This window comes from Mauremys reevesii, linkage group 12, assembly GCF_016161935.1.
Source record: "Mauremys reevesii isolate NIE-2019 linkage group 12, ASM1616193v1, whole genome shotgun sequence".
Classification (NCBI taxonomy): domain Eukaryota; kingdom Metazoa; phylum Chordata; order Testudines; family Geoemydidae; genus Mauremys; species Mauremys reevesii.
Genome location: NC_052634.1, coordinates 36,618,623 through 36,638,095, shown reverse-complemented (window position 1 = coordinate 36,638,095; position 19,473 = coordinate 36,618,623). Strand labels below are relative to the sequence as shown.

At 51.5% G+C, this 19,473-nt stretch overlaps 1 protein-coding gene and 3 non-coding genes across 4 annotated transcripts in view; 3 read left to right on the top strand and 1 right to left on the bottom strand.

The window, feature by feature from the left end:
• Window positions 1-19,473, top strand: part of LOC120375400 (zinc finger protein 850-like) — a gene marked incomplete at both ends in the record, with an annotated part of 188,503 nt that overhangs the window by 120,289 nt on the left and 48,741 nt on the right. The gene's annotated exons all lie outside the window — the stretch shown is intronic.
• Window positions 4,708-4,780, top strand: TRNAK-UUU. Its single transcript has one exon. It is a non-coding gene; the product is annotated as a tRNA-Lys (tRNA).
• Window positions 8,370-8,442, bottom strand: TRNAR-UCG. The gene has a single exon. It is a non-coding gene; the product is annotated as a tRNA-Arg (tRNA).
• Window positions 15,202-15,396, top strand: LOC120376348. Its single transcript, XR_005587233.1, has one exon. It is a non-coding gene; the product is annotated as a U2 spliceosomal RNA (small nuclear RNA).

Genomic DNA, 19,473 nt, shown 5'->3' with positions numbered 1-19,473 from the left:
GGTGGTGAGTTTGGTCACTAACATCCAGCTGCCAAATGCAAAAGTCCCTCTTCCTCGTGGCAGGTGGCCACAAGGAGACTCACCGCCCTGAGCACCCTGAGAAGGGTCGCAGTGTGCGTCTATGTTGATCCACACAGGGAAAGCTCCCTATAGCATAAAACTCTGCCCTATGAAATCATGGAACATGTGCTCTTCGCTCTGTGAAAGCACATAAAGAATCCAAGCGCTGGAGGGTAGGGTTTGGGTCCAGAGTGACCTAGACACATTGGAGAATTGACCCAAAAGAAATCTGATGAGGTTCAACAAGGACAAGTGGAGATTCCTACTCTCTAGGATGGAAGAGTCCTATGCACCGCTTCAGGCTGGGGACAGACTGGCTAAGTGGCAGTTCTGCAGAAAAGGAGCTGGGGATTACAGTGGACAAGAAGCTGGATATGAGTCAATAATGTGCCCTTGTTGCCAGGAAGGTTAACAGCATATTGGGCAGCATTAGTAGGAATGTTGCCAGCAGATCAAAGGAAGTGATTATTCCCTTCTATTTGGCACTGATGTGGCCACATCTGGAGTACTGCATCCAGTTCCCCCCCGCGCGCCCCCCCCCCCACGCTACAGAAAGGATGTGGACAAATTGGAGAGTGTTCAGCGGAGGACAACAAAAGTTATTAGGAGACCTAGGCATATGATTTATGAAGAGAGGGTGAGGGAACTGGAGTTATTTAGTCTGCAGAAGAGAAGAGTGAGGTGGGGATTTGAGAGCAGCCTTCAACTACCTGAAGGGGGGTCCAAAGAGGATGGAGTTAGGCTGTTCTCAGTGGTGGCAGATGACAGAACAAGGAGCAATGGTCTCAAGTTGTAGTGGGGGAGGTCTAGGTTGGATATTAGGAAAAACTTTTTCACTAGGAGGGTGGTGAAGTATTGGAATGGGTTCCCTAGGGAGGTGGTACAATCTCCATCCTTAGAGGTTTGTAAGGCCCGGCTTGACAGAGCCCTGACTGGGATGATTTAGTTGGGGATTGGTCCTGCTTTGAGTAGGGGCTTGGACTAGATACCTCCTGAGGTTTCTTTCAACCCTAATCTTCTCTGATTCTAAGTAGCTGCAAGTGTCTCTTTGTGTTCACATCTGTAAAGACGCCAGGAATGGGCAACGGGATGGATCACTTCATGATTACGTGTTCTGTTAATTCCCTCTAAAGCATCTGGCTTTGACCACTCTTGGGAGATAGGACACTTGGCAGGATGGACCATTGGTCTGACTCAGTATGGTTGTTCTTATGTTTTATGTACAGAAATGAGGCTCTTACAAAGCCGAAATGGGGGGGAGGGGCTCTAAATTTATATCAGAGTTAGAGAGAAATATGTTCAAACACAGTGAGACTCGATGTACGAAAGAAATAACACGTGATCCCCATCTCCTTCCCCAAAGCCTTAGGTGGGGATTAGCTGCCAACTGCTGCGGCTGCTGCTCTGAGGGGAGCGGTATAAGTTGTCTGCCTGTGGGTGCGGCCCACCAGCTGGTTCTCCTGGGGCAGACGGTGAGTTGCTGGGCAGGAATGGTGCATCAGCTGGAGTATGAAATATGAACAGGGATCTAAAGACTCTGCACTGGCCTCCAGTGGGGATTGAGGATGCTGAGGCAGTGGAATTTCAGCATCAGAGTCATCAAGATTCAAAGCTGCTTGGGGGTGGAGAGGAGGGGGATGACTCCACTGGATTTTTAGTGCATCCCCCTAGCTGCTGGCCCATGACAGCCTGGCTTTGTCATTGCTCTGTGGTTCTCCTGTTGCTCATTCCCAGCTTCTGGAAAGCAATGGCTGGGGACACCATCCCTGCCCATCCTGGCTAATAGCCATCGATGAACCTATCCTCTGTGCACTTCTCTAGTTCTTTTTTGAACTCTGTTCTAGTCTTGGCTTTCACAACATCTTCTGCTAAAGAGTTCCGCAGGTTAACTGTGCGTTGTGCGAAGAAATACTTCGTTTCAAACCTGTAGCCTATTCATTTCATTTGGTGACGCCTCCTAGTTCTTGTGTTATGAGAAGGAGTAAATAACACTCCCTTCCTTGGTCCTTTGAAAGATGATATGTGAGCCCCCACCTCCCTGCCCCACCTCTCATGTCCAGGGAACAACAGGGATATAACAACACGGCAAACAACAAGGTTCAAAGTCAATGCACCTGGGAGAAGTATCTGCTGTTTCATTCCTTACATTCCTGTCCCACTGCATGGCCATTTCCTTTCCCTCCTTTCTGTTAAAAGCTTTTGTGTTTTGCACAGAAACATTATTTCCACAGGAGCCACCCAGGAGTGGGGGCTGCATTCCTGTGCCAAACAGTCACTAGAAGGAGGCAGACAAAGGCCTTTAAGATGAGGTGTCCATCACTGTCAAAATATCATCTCCCTCCTTCAGCTCACTGGCAGCCTGAATTTCTTCCTTATCCTACCAGAGTCTTGTCTGGACTCAGCACTATCCAGCCCCTCTGTATGTAGTGGGCAAAACCCACAAACCTTGTCTTTAAAACAAGCCGTCCCCTTCCTTCTTAGGGAAGAGTTTTCTATGATTGAAGTTGAGCTTCAGTTCCCCTCTCCTAGGGGCAGGCTGGGTGTGGGGCCAGCTCCCAATGAGATCTGTTTTCACCTTTACCCCCTAACTCTGCTCCCAGCGGTCAGGTGGCTTCCAGCCCATCCACCCTGCTTACTAGCTCCATGGTCACGTGTAACCCCCTTTGCCAGCACACGTAAGCCTGCAGGAAAGCTGCTCCCGCCAGCTGTGTTGGTGGTATAGTGGGGAGCATAGCTGCCTTCCAAACAGTTGACCTGGCTTCAATTCCCAGCCAATGCAATAATGGCTTTTCTCTTTTGTTCGTTCCTTGTCTGGAAGTGGTTTAATTTCAGTCACGTTGTGTTACAATCACATTATCAATAGAATGAGACAATAAATGTGTCAAAGCCCAGCAGGTCACACAGGAGGGAGGAATACAAGGGGCTGGAATGTGTCATCTGAGAAGACAGAACACTTGGAAACCTGCATCTCCCATCCCCTGGCTTCTGTGTGATGATACCAGCTGCGTGAGCTGTTTGTACCCTGTTCCTGCATGATGGGGAAATAAAGTTTTGAGTCAGTTTTTGCTCCTACAGATTCCTTTGCTGTTACAATTATATTGATATGAACAAAAGGGAAGCATAAAAACAACAAAAAATCCCATCCAACTTGCAGTACAGTTAGGGAAAGAGAAGATCAGGGGTAAGCCAAACATTTCAAAATAAAAATACTAAAATGGGAGCCAGGAGAGAGAGATCAGGTATGTGGAGATCCCTTTAATATTTGAAACCTACAACTACCCAGCTTTCTGAACACCTGTGAGGAGCAAGATCTAGTTGGGACATCTTCAATCATTGATTGTCTCTCTGTGTTCTCTGTCTCTTCTCCTCCCATTATTCTTCTCCAGTGTCTCTGCCTTTCTCCTCATGCTCCCTCTCCCCCTGCCCTTTCCCAGGAACTCACAGTCTACAGCATTCAGGAAAAGCCAGAGTTTCATAGATTCATAGACTCTAGGACGGGAAGGGACCTCGAGAGGTCATCGAGTCCAGTCCCCTGCCCTCATGGCAGGACCAAATACTGTCTAGACCATCCCTGATAGATATTTAAATATTTTACTGGCTGCTGCCACAAAACGAGAAAAATTACATGTCTGGTTCAGAGGCAGTGCACACACATAAGAATCAATGGGCTTTTAATTCCTTAAGTTCTGCCACCATATGCTGCTTCCGTTTCATTTCAATCTTTCCCCAAGATTTCTCATTGTGCACAGCAACATTACACCCTTGCGAGAGAGTGGACCAGAGGCTGCATTAATTTAACCTACAAAAACCAAACAAATAGAAATGTAGATTAGAAATGTACTCTCTAGGTTCCTCCAGCCCAGGGGTTGGCAACCTTTCAGAAGCGGTGTGCCAAGTCTTCATTTATTCACTCTAATTTAAGGTTTCGGGTGCCGGTAATACATTTTAATGTTTTTTAGAAGGTCTCTCTCTCTACAAGTCTATATATTTTATAACTAAACTAGTGTATTATAAAATAAACAAGGTTTTCAAAATGTTTAAGAAGCTTCATTTAAAATTAAATTAAAATGTTGATCTTATGCCGTTGGCCTGCTCAGCCTGCTGCTGGTCTGGACGAGGAGGGTTCATTCAGAAAGTCATCGTGTTTGGATGTAAAGGTGTGAAATGATGGGGAAATTGGCCCCTCTTTCAAGTTTAAATGTTGTAACTTCTACATCTAGACGGGGGTGGCCAACCTGAGCCTGAGAAGGAGCCAGAATTTCCCAATGTAACTGCCAGACGTGCACCTTTGTATGCAACTACTGAGTCAGTTGTGAACCTTCCCATCATTATCATTATCCCTTCGAAATGATGATGGTGATGGACACTTGGCTCTATATCCCAGTGTGCCCTGGACGTCTACAGGCTGCATTAGCCAATCCAACCATTCGGCACTTGCAGATGGGCACCTCTGTATTGTGCCTGAGTCTTGTACAGCTATGAAAGGCTGGTAGATGCTGATATTTTCCCATCTTTTTAACCAGCACTAATACCAGGCCAGGCCAGGGCTGGGAAGAGAGAGAGAGCAGCAGGTTTCCCCTATTGTGTCCGTCTCGCTTTTTCTTGACTAGCTTCACCTCTGCACCAACCTGCACTTTTCCTATGTGAGCCTGGCTAGCTCAGTTGGCAGAGCATCAGACTTTTAATCTGAGGGCCCAGGGTTCAAGTCCCTGGTCAGGTGATAAACTACTTGCTGTGATTGTAAAAATCTGACTTTCTGGAGTCTTCTTTGGTGTTACTCTTTCTCTTCAGGATTTTGCCTTTCCTAAGAAGGGCCGGGGGGGGGGTTGAAGGAGCAACTCCTTGACATCCCCTCTGTCCTTGCAGGCTGGAGGAATAAAGTCCTCTGGGCATAGAGCATGTTCCTCCCCTGCACACACAAACACACAGAATATCCCTAAGGAATTAGAATCACCTGTTGCCTTCCCCTGTCCTGCTGGATCCTCAAATGAGGACGCTCTTCAGCCCAAACCCATGTCCTCTGTACTCCCAGTGCCCCTCAGACCCAACCCTCAGTCCCTCCTATGCTCATTGCTCCTCACTCCCAACCAGAGCCTGCTCCTCTTCACCCTTCTCCTCTGTCCCAACCCACAGCCCCCTCCTATTCCCAGTGCCCCTCAATCCCAACCCACAGGCCCCTCCTATTCCCAGTGCCCCTCAATCCCAACTCACAGGTCCCTTCTCCTCATGCTGCTCCTCAATCCCAACCCACAGCTCCCACCTTCCCTCCAGCAGCAGGTGCTTCAGACCCGCTCAGGAAGATTTTCTTGCAAGGTTTTGTGTAGGAGCCTGCATGTGGATTTTACAGTATGTTGGAAATAGGTTGGGTTGCTTGCCGAAATGATCACTTTTGGCTGGTGTTGGATTCCCAGTCTCCTTGTTATTGGGGCAGGAGAAATAAAGGGTTGTTATCCTTGATGTGTGAATCAAGGACTTAACCCTGGCTGTAAACTAAATGAGCTGCCCACAAATTCTGGCAGCCACAATGAGCATTTGGTGCAAGAGCCCAGACCTGCCCCTGTCCCAGAGGGAGGGGGCCATCCGTGTGGGGCTTGGACCACTGACCTATCAGCTCTTAACTCCCAAACTTTCAGTAACTCTATTATCAGTGCCAGTGAGTGTAATTTAAACCATAAGAAAAACCACACTGGGCTAGACCAAAGGCCCATCTAGCTCTTTATTTTATCTTCTGACAGTAGCCAATAGCAGGTGTTCTAAAAGCATCTCAACAAGGCACCACTAGGTGTTGAACCCAGGATCTCCTGTTTACAAAACAGGTATTTTAACCAGCTAAACCATGGTGCCTGCCTGTGACTAAGGTAGAGTGTCTGCTCACACCTGACTCCCTGCATCTCCATCTAGGCCTGACAAGCTTTGCTTGTGTTTGGAAAAGCAGAGGAGCAGGTGACATTTTCCTTGCAAGTTGTGTCTCTGTGTGTGAATCTTTGGCCAGGCCTGCACTACAAAGTTATTTCAGCAGAATTATATTGCTCAGGTGTGTGAAAAACACATGATGCTCCCTCGGTCGGCAGCTTGTGGCTGGCGCACACACTGCAATGCCACGTCTGGCAACAAAACTGCCCTGTTTTGGTGACAAAATAAAAACACTTTGATCAGAAGCCTAGCGCTTTTTCCAGCAAACTTAAAGTGGCAGAGTGTCAGTGTAGATGCTGCCGTTCATTATATCACCATAACTGGCCTCTGCCAGTATCCCACAATGCCCTCTGTGAACTCGCCTGCCCTGCATTCCTGCTACAGAGCCATGGGCCCCTCCCCTTTCATCGCTCTGGGAAGTTCTGACAGCTGAGCCTGCTGCTCTGCTCCGGCAGCCAGGAGCAAATCACTGCCATGGATGCTGCTCTCTCCCACTCTGCGAACACAGAGCAGGGTGGTGGGACCTTCCTTACATGGGGGGGGCACCGGCATCCGAACTGTGACACCCCCATGACAACCCTTCCCTCGAGGAGGCTCTTACCTTCTAAACAGGGACGGCTGTTTTCTAGTAAAATCACTAAAAGGGAAGGAGAAAACTCGAAAGAGGTTCCTCCTGGCACTCACGTCCGTGAACCCGAATACTCTCTCAGTCCTCAAAGAGAGATCTGGAGAAGGAGACTTGCTGAAGCAAAGCCACAGGGGTCTCTGAGGTTTCCCTGGCCCCTCGCCCCTGTCCTGCCTGGCTGATGTCAGCATCTCTCTGTGAGGTCACCACCTCCCCACCACCTCTGACCAATAGTCTGAGGTCCTGCAAAAGGCCTTTGTGATGTCACTGCCTGTCATGGCTTCACAGATCGTGCCCACTCTTGGCCCTGTGGGGTCCATGGGGGGTGCCCCTTTCAGAGCGACAGCCCTTCTCGGGGGTCCACTCTCTCTCGGGATCAGGCCCCCCACCTCCTGGAGCCGCACCTCTCTGAGCCTTAGCACGTCTGTTTCTGCCGTGGGCCCCATCAGGGAGTCCACGCGCTCTGGACCTCCTGGGCCTCCTCACCCCCGAAGGGATTGATGCCCCCTGTTCTCTAGACCAGAGCGACTCTCAGCCAGCATAAAACAGGAGGGTTTATTGAGAGTTGAACACAGCACAAGAAACTCTCAGGGCCTCAGGCCTGGCCTCCCTCAGCCCAGCACATCCCAGTCCCCCTGCAGCCAGGTGGGCTCTGCCTGCTTCCCCTCGCCAGCCCCGAGCCCCCCTGCTTCCCAGCTGGGCCTCCGATATCCCCGGCCCCAAGCCCCCCCTCTGTCCATTGTCTTTTCTCCAGGTAAACAGGGTTGCCTGGGCCTCCTCCCCCTCTGCCCTCCTCTGGCTGGAACAGGTTGGTCACGGGGTCCTCTCCCTGCAGCCCATTGTCCTCCCACTGGCCAGAACTGGCTGTGACTCCTGAGCTGGGTCTCCAGGTCACCAGTCGCTGGGGTCTCCATCCTCCAGGCCATCAGCCGGGGTCCCAAGTCCCTCTCCGGTCCTCTGTAACAACAAACTCCCTCTCCCCTCACCTCGTTAAACCAGTAACACCTGGGGACACTGAGTCCCACTCCCTGTGCATGCGAACCACTGGAAAACACAGAAAACCCTAAGAAAATCCCCCACTTCGTCACAGAGCCCAGCACACCTTTCCTCCTCTGGGCACCTAGAGCAGAGGCCGCTGGTGCTGACGGCTCCAAGGGAAGGCTTAAAAGCAACTGAGGTCAGGGAAAGAGGAGGGCAGGACCATGCCTATGTGCGGCCTTCAGACAGACACAAAAACACCCAGCCAGGCTGCTCCCTGCCATGCCAAACCCCCACTGAAGGCCACCCGCAGAGGAGCATGTGGGGCAACTGCTGATGCTCTGTGGCCAACATCAGAAGATGGTTGGAAAGCAGGGCCAGCCCCCCTGGTGGGGCCTCTTACTGTTCCCACTCTCTGTGCTCACTTTGGCAGTGGGGCAGGAGATTTTACCCCAAGAGGCTTTTCCCGGGCGGGTGAGAAGCAGAGAAACACCCAGGCTCCCAAGGTGCTATGTAGCAACCCCCCTCAAGCACAGGGACAGGCGCACACTTGGAAGAGGGAAACTGCTCCACACGCTAGCCCAGGCAGCCGCCCATTTTCTTTGGCAAGTCAGGAAGGGCAAAGGCGAGACTGGAAGCACCTGGGGCTCATGCCCCAGCCTTTGTGACGCCCAACCCCCAACTCCTTCCCGGGGCTCTAGCTGAAGCCAGAGCATTGGCCTGAGCAACCAAGAAGAGGTTCCAGCCCTAAAGGGAGCAGGACTTTTGGCACAACGGTGAAACTGCACAAGCACAACCACGAAGGGACTCGAACCCTCAATCGCCTGATCCGAAGTCAGACGCCTTATCCATTAGGCCACGTGGTCACATGAGAAAAGGCCCTCCAGGCACTTCTTTGGAAAAGGCCGACACTGACGCATCCGACGAAGTGGGGATTCACCCACGAAAGCTCATGCTCCAATACGTCTGTTAGTCTATAAGGTGCCACACGACTCTTTGTTGCTTTTGCAGACATTGTGTTTCTCGGGTCAGCTACTAAGGGGGGCCGAGACTCTCTGGGCACAAGAAGTCGAGTTCCCAGTGAGATGTGAGACTTAATTCTCTGGAGCCAGGTGCAGGGCTTTGGCAGGGAGGCTCAGGCATGGGGGATTGGGGTGCAGCGGACGGACCGGCTGTCTAGGTGAGGAGATTTAGTTGCACTGAGGAGGAGGAGGAATCCTGCTGACAGGCAGTGCCCAGGGCCGGTGCAACCACTAGGCGAACTAGTCGGCCGCCTAGGGTACCAAGTGGTTGGGGGCACCAAAAATCGAACTCAGGGGAGGCAGTGGAGTGGAGATGAGCTGGGGCAGGGGGCTGGGAGGTGCGGGGGAAGGGCATGCAGCAACCAATGGGGGGGGAGGGTGTGCAGCAAGCAATAGGGGGGTGCGTGCAGGGGAACCACTCCCTGTCCCAGCTCACCTCTGCGCCGTCTTCTCCCCTGAGCACGCCGCCCCCACTCTAATTCTCCTCCCCTCCCAGGCTTGCGGCACTAAACAGCTGATTGGCACCGCAAGCCTGGGAGGTGGGAGAAGTGGAGCGGCGCCGGCGTGCTCAGGGGAGAAGGCGGAGTGGAGGTGAGCTGGGGTGGGGAGCTGCTGCAGGGGGGCTACCCGGCTCTTCCTCATGGCCCCCGCCCCTGCACTCACTGCATGGTAAGTGGAGTGACCCAGTCCCAGCCTGGTCCACTCCCCTGGCTCCCAGCCATGCTGCCGGCGAGTGCTGTGGGGTGGTTCCCCCCTCCCCCCAAGCTTGGGAACCAGGGGAGCAGAGCAGGCTGGGGCCCCAGGCCTCCATGGGGGGAAGAAGAGGTGGGCTGGTCCCAGGCCTCCGTGGGGGTTGGGGGGCTGGCTACTTCCTGCAGGAAGTGGAGTTACCCGGCCCCAGCCTGCTTTGCTCCCCTGGCTCCCAGGCTTGTGTTGGTGTTGGTGATTTGTGCGGATGTTTGTGTATATTAGCAATTGTGTGCGTGTGTGGTTGGATTCATGCATGTGTTTGTGTATGTTTGCAATTGTGTGTGTGTGTGTGTGTGTGTGTGTGTGTGCACGCTCTGCTGCCTTCTGCCGGCGCGACAACCGTTTCTCTGTATGTCACAGCCCCCATACCGTCGACCCCGATGGTGATTTCCCCATCTTACAATGGCTGGCTGGCCTGACCCTTCTCCTCTCTGCAGAGTGTGGCAGGGGCTGCAGCTCACCCCCTGTGGGGCAGGAGTGCCAAGGTGTGGGGCAGTGGGCTCCAATGCACCTGGAGAGCAGCTCAGATGAGGTGGGGCAGGGCGTGTGATGTCCGTTCTGTGTTGCCTGGTGCTGGGCCACTGCACAATCCCCAGCCACACCGCACAGCGCACCCCGAGAGGGGGCAGGGGGCCAAGCTGATGATCCAGCATGAGGAGATCATTCTCATCGGTAGCTGTCCAGTGGCAGTGAGTTCCACAGGCCTTGGCACGTGCTGTGTGGGGCAGGAGGTCCTTGTATTTGGAGCAGTGGGAGTGAACTGTGTGCAGTTGTGTCTCTGAGCACGATTGTGAATATTATGGTGTGTGGGGGGGTGATTGTGAGTGTGGCTGGGGGTGTGATTGTTTCTCTCTTTGGGGGTTGGGCTAGCATGTCCCTCTGGGTGTGTTGTGTGTGAGTGTTCTTGGGATTGTGTGAGTCCCTTTGTGCATCAGTGTGTGTGTGTGTGTGTGTGTGTGTCACTTGCTGCAGGATACAAAATCCTGCAAAGCCATTTCCTACTGGTTAGCCCAGCAACACACTGATACAAACACTGTCACAGACGCACACACACACAGAGCAGGGCTCAGCCCCACCAGCAGGGGGCAGCAGGGACACACACGTCTCTCCTGGGCCAGCTTGGACAATTTCCCATCAAGACCCAGCACAGTGCTGGTGCCCCCACACAGGGGTGGGCATTGACCGGGGCGGGGGGCAGATGTGCTGGATCTGTAAAAGCAGCAAAGAGTCCTGTGGCTCCTTATAGACTAACAGACGTATTGGAGCATGAGCTTTCGTGGGTGAATCCCCACTTCATCAGATGGATTCAGAAGGAAGCACTTTGGGAAAATCAGTCAAGGCCCTTATCAGAGCTGGGACACAGACCCAGTGACCCCTGCACCACCCTGGGAGGGCAGTGGAGTTTAGGGGTCAGAGCAGGAGGGGGCTAGGCACCAGGACTCCTGGGTTCCATAGGGCAGACTGTTTTTTCCTGTGCTTCCTTCCCTAGAGATCCCAGCCCAGCCCCCTAGTGGAGACTGAGCAGAAGTGGAGAAAGTTCTTCTCTCACTTTGGAGTTATGATTCAAACCTCTCCCCCAGGGGCTGTGACATCACAGAATCTGCCCCCCCCCCTACACAGAGAAAACTAGTGGGGTTAGGAGGGTTCTAGCTGCACCCATCAGACACCCCTTGTCATAGCAAGAAGCCCCCAAACCTACCTGCAACCACAAAACATCCTCCCAGTGGATACAACCCCTGCTAGGACAGGACCTCTTGCTCCCACCCCTTTTCTTATCACCAGGATCTGCTCCCCACCAGGCACCACACCCCATTCACACACCTTTGGTCAATACGTAGCTCAGTGGCAATCACTGCCCTGAAGTGACTCCGGTGCAGGCACCCACAGCACAAACTCCCCACACTGGATTCTGTCCACACACAGAGAATTCTCTCTGCCGGGCTCCTTTGGTTCCTCTCGCTGCTCTCCGTCCTGCCGCCAGACACTGCTCATCTGCATAGCCCCGCCCATGGACACGTGACACCTTCTGTCCTGCTGGTTTCAAGTGAGTGAGTTGCCCTTGAGGAGTGAGCAGGTCACAGCACGTCACAGCCCCAGCCAGGGCCGGCTCCAGGCACCAGCTAAGCAAGCAGGTGCATGGGGCGGCCAAGGGGAAGGGGTGGCACGTCGGGCTCTTTGGCAGCAATTCGGCAGCGGGTCCCTCGGTCCCTCTCGGAGAGAAGGACCTGCCACCGAATTGCCGCCGAAGAAGAAAGCAGCGCAGTGGAGCTGCCGCTGATTGCGATCACGGATTTTTTTTTCCTGCTGATTGGGGCGGCAAAAACCCTGGAGCCATACCTGGCCTCAGCATACGTCACAGCCTGGGGCAGGGAGATATTGGGGGAGGGGATGGGGGCAGATGGGGGCAGGGAGACCCAGCCCCATAGACCCATAGGGGCAGGGGATATTGGGGACAGGAGGAGAGGAGAGGGGGTTGGCAGAGACCCAGCCTGGGGTGCAGGGGAAATGGGGTGGGGTGAAGGGAGCTGGGAGAGAGAAGAAACATGTGTGGGGTGGTGAAATGTTGGTCCAGGGAAACTGAGTCACTCCCAGGACATGCCGTGCAGGGACACGGGGGCAGGGAGAGAGACCCAGCCCTATAGATCCCAAGAGGGATATTGAGGGCAGGGGAGGGGATGGCAGAGGAGAGACCAATCTCCATAGACCCCCAGAGGCAGGAAATGAGGGGAGAAGTGGGGAGGGAGGGATCCAGCCCTATAGACCTGTAGGGGCAGGGAGATATTGGGGGCAGGAGGGGAGAAGGGGGGCTGGCAGAGACCCAGCCCGGGGTGCAGGGAAATGGGGTGGTTTGGAGGGAACTGGGGAGGAGAAGAGACACATGGCAGGACACATGTTGGGACAGGGAAACTGACTCACTCCGAATACATGCGGAGCAGGGCAGGGCGGAGGCAGATCATGCTGGTCCCAGGGTAATTTCGGGGGGTTCTGATTCCCCACTCAGCCGGGGGGCTCCCCTCTGGGCTGAGGAGCCCTGGGGTGGGGCGGGTGCAGGGGGTGTGTGTGTGTGTCAGGCTGGGGGAGCTGCCTGGGCAGAGGAGCTGGAACTGGGGGGGCTGCAGCAGCCCCTGGCTTGACGTGGTTTCCATCACACCCAGGGGTAACAGTAGGTTCAGTGGCTCAGCGCCCCCCACTATACAGATTGTTCTGGCACCACTGGCCTAGGGTCACCGTCTAGTGCTCAGGGCCTGCCTGGCTCTCCTAGAGCAGGGCGAGCGCCCAGCTCTCCTGGGGCAGGGCTGGCGAGAGCTCTGGACAGATACTAACAGCGCCGGGGAGCCTGGACGAATATTAGTTGGACAGAGGAGCCTGGAGCAGTTTTGTCAGAGAGCAGAAATGAATCCCGCACACAGCGCTGGAGCTGCAGTGCTCGGGGTGTGTGCCTGGGTCTCCTGCACAGTCTCCCTGCACCCCCTTGTGGCATAAAAAGTTCCCTGCAGAGAAGCAGAGGTGCGGGACCAAGGGCTGCGGCGGGGGCTGCAGCACCCCCATGTCTCACTGTGAAAAGCTCCAGGTGCTGTGGGAACAAAGCCAGCATTATTGTGTGATTCCAGAGAACCCCGGAGCTGTGCTGCCCCTGTGCAGTGTGAGCGGGAATTGCACGTTTTCACACTGCTTGAGAACACACCTGGGTACAGTTCACAGGCTTTCAGCACCCCTGACAGGCTGATTACAACACCTGCAGCCAATCAAGGCAGAGCTACTCAGGATAAAAAGGAGCTCATTCCAGTTTGTGGTGTGTGTGTGAGGAGCTGGGAGCAAGAGGTGCAAGGAGCTGAGAGGGAGAGGGTGTAGCTGCTGGAGGACTGAGGAGTACAAGTGTTATCAGACACCAGGAGGAAGGTCCTGTGGTGAGGATAAAGAAGGTGTTTGGAGGAGGCCATGGGGAAGTAGCCCAGGGAGTTGTAGCTGTCATGCAGCTGTACCAGGAGGCACTATAGACAGCTGCAATCCACAGGGCCCTGGGCTGGAACCCGGAGTAGAGGGCAGGCCCGGGTTCCCCCCAAACCTCCCAACTCCTGATCAGACACAGGAGGAGTTGACCCAGACTGTGGGTTCCACCAGAGGGGAAGATGAGCAAATCTGCCAATAAGCGCAGGACCCACCAAGGTAGAGGAGGAACTTTGTCGGAGCCTCTAATTGCAGTATTTTTAAACGATCTGCATGCTGCTTGCAGGCTCCTAACACTTGCCACAGCAGCTCCTTTTAACTTCCATTCAACCACCTGTACTTATGCCGATAGGTCGACTTTAGGTATTTAACTTTGATTGGTAGCTGAGAAGATGGTAAATTGGAGAGAAACCTGTTCATTTCCTTGTTATTTCCTGACTTCTTTATTCATCGCCTTTTCCTTATTTCCCTGCAGATTGACTAGATCTGGGTGCTAGCAGGGGGCCCTGACGGGCTCCTTATTTTCTGCTTTCTTTCGGAAGCATTGAACTTGCCAGGGCACAGTCAGATTCTGGATGCTCATGGAAATGTACACCTCATGCTCAGCTTTAGTTCTGTTTCTCAGCTCTTTTGGAAAATCGATCTTTAGTCTGACATGTAGCATCCTTGCATTAGGAGATGGCTAATTAATAACACCATAAACCTTGGCAATCAAATGGAACCTGAAGTCCACAGAAGAGCCCGAAAGGCCCTTGGGGAGTGGAGTGCAAGTTGAGGAAGACTTCCCTGCACAGCTTCTCTCTCAATACTCGTTTTCCTGGATTGAGTGCAAAAGTCGGGAATCAGCTCAGGGTAGGGTTATACCATGTGTGTGCAGTGGTTAGACAAGAAACTGGACTGGTATGGAGCAAACACGTGTGTGTACGTTTGAGAAGTAGCAGAAAAGAGCATTGGGGCTGCGGGATAGCACTTGCATAGGCTTTCTTTGGCCTGTTTTGCATAAGAGTTAACAGTGAGAGATTGTTAGTCACAGGTCAGTGTGTGCGTTTATGCAAATTAGGAGCATATAGGGAAACCAGCAAGAGGAAGGAGGCTGAAAGACTTCTCTGTCTTTGAACAGAATTGTGTGTTAAGGGCTCTTGCTTTGAATTCTTCCAGTGGAGTCATTTCGGTGAAGTGATCATCACTTCGAGTTACCTAGTTATCAAGTGTCGTGAATGGTGTTTGGTGCGTGTCTGGGAGCTCCTCGTGCTGAAGTAGAAAGCAGTGGGGGAAGAGCGGCTGCCTAGTGTTAGGCCTGAATAAAGATGTAGTACAAAACCAGTTGTGCTAACCTGCCTGAAGTCAAGCATCTAGAGGTTTCTGGGTAAACCCAGAGTGAAATACTGAAAAGCAGCATTGTCTTACAAAGCCCTGGGAAAGAGTAAGATAAGTGAAGGGGCTGGGACCAGCTGTGTTATGTTGAGAGACAAACTGTCTCAAGTACTGATAAGAAACACAAGCATTTCACAGTTCTGACTTACTCCTTGGTTTAGTGTTCGGTGTGTTTTAACTCCCTCATATTCCTAACCTTTGGTGCTTGTTGAGATATTAACAATATAATGCTGTAGAGACTAGGCATGCATATATATTAAAAGGTGTCTAATTTCTAGTTGTTAGACAAAGGGGGTGGATTGCTCTAGTGAATGATCTATGATGTAATAAAACTGTCTATATAAGCTAATACTAAGCTGTAAAGAGGGGGCTGGTTCTTTTCGGATACGAGCTGTTCTTTACTGATACGTGCACTTATCAATAAAGAACTTTTGATCGGACCTTGCTGGTGTTGCCTGTCTCTCTGCGGTCAGACAACGAACTTCGCTGTTGGGGTTACAGTCCCCGACACTAGCATCCGAAACTCTCAGCATCGCTTCTCGGCTCCTTGGAGCTAAGATCAAAAGCGTAGTGTCTGTTCTTATCAGTTTAATATCTGATAGGTCCTTTATTTGAGGACTGTATGTTAAATTGATTTTTGAAACAAGGGGATGGAATAGGAGCTTGCTCTGTCCACCCCATGCATTGACCTGGTATTGCAGTGTCTCCAGGACCAGTGCCTCTCCTTCTGGGGAGAATTGTCTGGTTAAAAAGCAGAAAAAAGTTTCACTTTAAAGATGCTGATTTGAGAAGATTTTTTTAAAGTAGTTGAAAAATCAGGTCTCTTTATCACTTTGGTTTCTTCATAACAACATATTGTTAAAATTTCTTGGGAGTGTTTTCTGAGTCTATAGATGTGAGTTTCTTTGTCTTGCTAGAGGATTGTTTTAAAAGCTGAGATTCTTCTGTTTCCTTTGAATCTTTTTAACAATATGAGGGATGAATGCTTTCCGGACTGAGGGTCTGTTTGTGAGATGGTTGGTTGGGGGGGGGTTGTGTGTGTGTGGGGGGGGGGGAACACAGATTGGTAATATTTGAGTCACATGTGTATCAATAACTGGATGAGTTACACAGACTTCTCCCCACCCAGCCTACGTTCCATGTATCTTGACTGAGCCTGCCACCCACCATCCCAGAGCAGAAGCCTGAAGCCTGAGCCCCACCGCACTCCCTCAGTTACAGCCCGGGAGGCTGTGGCCACAATAAAAGCCCCTGGTGGCCACATTTGAGAAATGCTGGAGCCTCACAGTAAACAAATCCCAGCAGGTTTGTCACTCGCTGTCCCCCACCCTGGGGATTTCCTGCCCTCTCCCACCCAGACCAACCTTCCTGGAAGTTCCCACCCCCTATGTATTTACTGCCCTTTCTCCCCGCAAAGGGAACCCGCCAGCAACTCCCTGCTAATCCCTCCCTCAACTGGCTCCACTGCAGCCATTTCCCTTCCCCGGCCCCTGGGAGAACGGAATGAGTTGGAGCAAAACATGGATGTTGCGCTGCAGCCTGTTAGGGCAAAAAGGGCAACTGGGAACATGTCAGAACAGGAAATCATTTCCCAGCACAATTCCCCCCAGGCTCTTTCCCTGCACACAGATATTCTAGCTTGTCCTGCACGGGACAGAAAAATTCAAATGTAGGGCTGTCAATTAATTGCAGTTAACTTACGCAATTAACTTTAAAAATATCATGATTAATCTCAGTTTTAATCACACCGTTAAACAATAGAATATCAATTTAAATTTATTATATTTTTTGATTTTCTACATTTTCAATTATATTGATTTCAATTACAACATAGAATACGAAGTGTACAGTGCTCACTATATATAGTTTTATTACAAATATTTACACTCTAAAATATAAAGTGCTGTAGTGCAATCTCTTTATCATTAAAGTGCAACTTGCATAGGTAGATTTTTTTGTTGTTGCATAAGTGCACTCAAAAAGAAAACAATGTAAAACTTCAAGTCCAGTCAGTTCTACTTCTTGTTCAGCCAATTGCTGAGACAAACAGGTTTGTTTACATTTACTAGAGATAATGCTGCCCGTGTCTTGTATACGTCACCTAAAAGTGAGAACAGGCTCTCTCGTGGCACGTTTGTAGCCAGCATTACAAGGTATTAACGTGCCAGATATGCTAACATCCATATGCCTTCATACTTCAGCCAGCATACTTCCAGAGGACATGCTTCCATGCTGATAACGCTCATTAAAAAAATAATGTGTTAATTTGTGACTGAAGACCTTGATGAAGAACTGTATGTCTCCTGCTCCATGGTTTTATCCACAGTCTGCCATATATTTTGTTTTATAGCAGTGGTGGGTGATGACCCAGCACATGTTCACTTTAGGAACACTTTCACTGCAAATTTGACAAAACACAAAGAAGGTATAATGTGAGATTTCTAGAGATAGCTACAGCGCTCAACCCAAGGTTTAAGAATCTGAAGCGCCTTCCAAAATCCAAGAGGGATGAGGTGTGAAACATGTTGTCAGAAGTCCTCAAAGAGCAACACTCTGATGCAGACACTGCAGAACCTCAACCACTAGACAGGAAAATCAATCTTTGGTGGGTGGCATCTGACTCAGATGAGGAATATGAATGTACTTTGGCTCGTTACTGAGCAGTACCTGTCATCAGCATGGAAGCATGTCCCTGGCCTCTGATTGCTAGAAGCTGGGAGGGGAGAAGAGGGGCTGGACCTCTCCATGGCCACCTGGTCTGGTCACTCCCTCTGAAGCTCATAGCCAGGACCAGCCTTAGGGGTGGGTGCCACCAGGGAATTGCCCAGGGGTACCATGGTCAAGGGCGGTGCTGTACGGTAGCAGAGAGGTGTGTGCTGCTGGTGTAAAGTCAGAAACTGCTCTGGGCTGGCAGGGGAGTGCTGCTTGGGGTGGTGCCCAGATTTCTCCCTGCTCCCTCCCGGCATAGGAGCATGGGGGGAGGGAGGGGAAGAGAAGGGGGAGATAGCGGTGATGAGCGGATACTGCTCCCCCAATGTTCCTCCGTGCCCCCCTAGGGGGCTGTGAGGGGGGAGCAAGGAGTGACATCAGGGCTCCCTGCATCCAGGTCACCTTCCCCACCTGGGCTGCATAAGGGGAGGACAGAGGGAGCAAAAAGCCTTTGTGAGCTCAGCACACACAAGCCAGGAAAAGATTGACACCCACACCCAGCCCAGCCAAAGTGGGAGCTTCCCCCACTTCCCGGCCACAGGCCCACGGGGCTCATGGATGGAGGAGTTTGGGGGGCTGTGGGGGCCCCTGAAGGACTAGCTCAGCGTGTGAATGAGGGACTGGGATGTATGTGGGGGCCGGACTGCGGGTTGGGGTGTCCAGGGGGACCCCAGGGAAGGGACTAGGGGGATTAGGGAGAGAGGAGGTTGGGGTTACCGAGGTGCATTGTGGGAATGTGGGATTTAGAGATCCCAGAGTGGATGGGTGGGGGCGGGTTGGAGGACCCCACAGTGGCTGAAAAGGGGAACCCAGCAGGTTTGGGGGGTAGCAGAACATAACATAAGAAAGGCCGTACCGGGTCAGACCAAAGGTCCATCTAGCCCAGTATCTGTCTACCGACAGTGGCCAATGCCAGGTGCCCCTGAGGGAGTGAACCTAACAGGCAATGATCAAGTGATCTCTCTCCTGCCATCCATCTCCATCCTCTGACCAACAGAGGCTAGGGACACCATTCCTTACCCATCCTGGCTAATAGCCATTTGTGGACTTAGCCACCATGAATTTATCCAGTCCCCTTTTAAACATTGTTATAGTCCTAGCCTTCACAACCTCCTCAGGTAAGGAGTTCCACAAGTTGACTGTGTGCTGCGTGAAGAAGAACTTCCTTTTATTTGTTTTAAACCTGCTGCCTATTAATTTCATTTGGTGACCCCTAGTTCTTGTATTATGGGAATAAGTAAATAACTTTTTCTTATCCACTTTCTCAACATCACTCATGATTTTATATACCTCTATCATGTCCCCCCTTAGTCTCCTCTTTTCCAAGCTGAAGAGTCCTAGCCTCTTTAATCTTTCCTTATATGGGACCCTCTCTAAACCCCTAATCATTTTAGTTGCCCTTTTCTGAACCTTTTCTAGTGCTAGAATATCTTTTTTAAGGTGAGGAGACCACATCTGTACACAGTATTCGAGATGTGGGCGTACCATGGATTTATATAAGGGCAATAATATATTCTCAGTCTTATTCTCTATCCCCTTTTTAATGATTCCTAACATCCTGTTTGCTTTTTTGACCGCCTCTGCACACTGTGTGGACATCTTCAGAGAACTATCCACGATGACTCCAAGATCTTTTTCCTGACTCGTTGTAGCTAAATTAGCCCCCATCATGTTGTATGTATAGTTGGGGTTATTTTTTCCAATGTGCATTACTTTACATTTATCCACATTAAATTTCATTTGCCATTTTGTTGCCCAATCACTTAGTTTTGTGAGATCTTTTTGAAGTTCTTCACAATCTGCTTTGGTCTTAACTATCTTGAGTAGTTTAGTATCATCTGCAAACTTTGCCACCTCACTGTTTACCCCTTTCTCCAGATCATTTATGAGATGGGAGATGAGGAACCCCCCACCCTGGGAATGGACTGGGGCAGTGGGGGGATGGGAAAATGGGGCTCAGCTGTGGAGAAATGGGCTGGAAAAAATTAGGGGCGGGGCGCTGGGGGGGGAGAGGGAGGAGGAGGAGGAAGGGGGCAGGGTGGCGGGGGCCGAAGGGAAAGGCCGGGCAGAGCAGAGAGGGTGGGGGAGGGGACG